The sequence below is a fragment of the Myotis lucifugus genome, unplaced genomic scaffold (assembly GCF_000147115.1).
Source record: "Myotis lucifugus unplaced genomic scaffold, Myoluc2.0 scaffold_565, whole genome shotgun sequence".
Taxonomy (NCBI): Eukaryota; Metazoa; Chordata; class Mammalia; order Chiroptera; family Vespertilionidae; genus Myotis; species Myotis lucifugus.
Window position 1 is genome coordinate 405,233 of NW_005871613.1, and position 2,415 is coordinate 407,647.

General features: G+C 65.1%; 1 pseudogene; it reads left to right on the forward strand.

Annotated features, from left to right (window-relative positions):
* The first annotated feature begins 331 nt into the window (after positions 1-331).
* LOC102417349 overlaps positions 332-2,415 on the forward strand; it is a 9,748-nt pseudogene continuing 7,664 nt past the window's right edge.

A 2,415-nucleotide genomic window follows, 5' to 3' on the forward strand; every position in this document is an offset into this window, starting at 1 on the left:
CCCTGAGGGCACCAGCTCCCGGTAACAGCAGCTCCTGGGAAAGGCGGACCATCCCTGCACCCATGCACACGTGTGTGTATGTGTGTGTGTGTGTGTGTGCGTGCGTGTGTGTGTGTGTGTGTGTGTGCACTCACACCTGCCTGACCTTGGTCCAGCCCGCGCCAGGCTGGAAATGACAGCTGTGCTGGTCCCACGTATACCACCTGGAGTGTGGCCAGCCTGCAGGAAGGGACAGAGGTCGGAGGAGGGAAAGGGGACCCTCCACAGGCTGGCTCCCGCCCCATAAATACCCACGCGCAGAGGCAGGGCCCCCCAGGAAGGGACACGCACCATGGGGCGCCTGGAGCTGGCTGTCTTAGGCCTCACCTGCTGCTTGGCAGTAGTGAGCGCCGCAAAGGTAAGCGAGAGCCCAGCGACGAGGGGACCCTGTCTGCTCCCCTAACCCGGCCTGGGAACTGGGTCGGGCACCGGTGATGGGGAGATGGGGAGGTGAAGGGGGCAGGCAGGTGAGGCGCTGGCAGGAGGAGCCCCCGAGAGCCCACACCCAGCTGGCACTTTCCTGGCCCTTCCTCTGGTCCTGCATCTGAGCTCACACGATGGCGCAGGCACAGCTCAAATACAGGACACCCATGAACTCGAATGTCAGAAACCACGAATAAGTTCTGGTACAGGCGCTCTCCAGGGCACACAGGGTGCACTGACGCCCAACACAAACAAAACCCCAGTGTCACTGGCGTCCTCAGTGCTGATTTGTGGAGTCTGCCTTGGCCACCACGGCCCTCCGGCTCTGCCTCTGTCTGGGGATGGCCATGGCCCCGGCACAGAAAGGACCTGGGCCCTGAGCAGGCCAGCAGGTTGCCCATCACAGCCCCCAGCGTCGGAACAGGAGTCTGGACCTTGGTCTAGTTCAACCGGGTGCTCAGCCCCCGGCCCCCAAGAAGGTGGGACACCCACCTGCTTGCCAGTGGCCGGGGCCCCTCCAGGGTCACTCAGGAGCCTCGGGGCAGCTACAGGATTTCTTTCCTCAGGGCCCTGCTACGGGGTGAGGAGCGGGGCTTCCACAGGAACCCACAGCTACAGGCGGGCGTGACTAGGGGACCCCACGCTCCACCATGCTGCTGTCCCTCACCCTGCTGCCCCTGGGACCTACCTTTGGCCCCCGGAAGTTCAGAGACTGGCCCTGGGCCCTCTGCCATGGAGAGGTCCCTCTCTTTCTTTGGGGGAGTCTTTTCTGAGGCTGAAGGAACTGGGTTATTTCCACGCGGCTCCAGCAGCCAGCACCACCTTACCCCTCCACACCCTTCACTCCCCCCGCCCCCCCACATACATACTGCCTGCTGGGCCAGGGCCCCTATGCCCTTGGCCCTCCCTGCTGGGGCCCTCAGGCCGACCTCCATCACACAGAGACACGTATGTGAGGTGACCCAGTTCCCCAGGCAGACCTGGTCCTCTGCTCCTTCCCAGCAGCCAGGGAGGCTGGCCAGGAAAAATGCCTGGAGGCCTGGCCACTGGAGGCTCATCCTGGGATGAAGGAGGATGAGAGAGAGAGAGAGAGAGAGAGAGAGAGAGAGAGAGAGAGAGAGAATGGGCCCAGGCCTCGGGGCCCCTGCCCCAGCCCAAAGCATCTGGCCCCTCCTCTTCATCCAGCCGCCCCCTCCACCCCATCTGGGCCTGGGCCTGGGGTGCGGGCTGCCCTGCCCTTGTGCACCTGGAACCTAGCACAGGGGAGCGCTGGGAAGCTGCCACCTGCCACCAGCACCCCGGGGCGGCGTGAGGGGAAGAGCCTGGCTCCGGTCACATGGCCGCCCCAGCAGGGCGGCTTCAAGCAGGAAAGCTGTTCCCTCCAGGGGCAGGTGGATGAGCGCCGGGCCCAGGCTCTGGGCGGATGGGGACGGTGGTCCCCGTGGGCACACAGCAGGGGCTCCGATGGCCTGGGAGGGAGCACGGGCTCACAGGACAGGGTGGGGGCAAGGGGCGGAGAAGGAAGGCCCCCCTCAGGGCGCTCACAGCCGGGCATGAAGCATTCAGTGCCCACGAACGGCTACCACTGCCGACAGCTGGACAAGGTCACAGGCCAAGCAGGACACACTGCGGTCACCCATCTTACACACAGGGAAACTGAGGCCCATGGCCACAGCTAGGCCAGAATTCAAACCTCCCCCTGCCTCTTGCAGCCTTGCGGGAAGGCTGCCCTGAGCAGAAACATGCCCACCTGTTAAAGCAGCCTCCTCTGAGTTTCAGGGGCAGGGCATCCCCGGGGGCAGGCAGCAAGCTGCTCCTCAGTAACGTGGGCAGGCGGGGGTCCTGGTCTCAGGTGCAGGTCAGCCCCTCCTTGGAGCTGTGTCTGGGCCCCTAGAACCTGCTGGGGTGGCCCCACCCCACTGGCCTGCCCAGCCTGCGCCCCCTCAGCCTGGC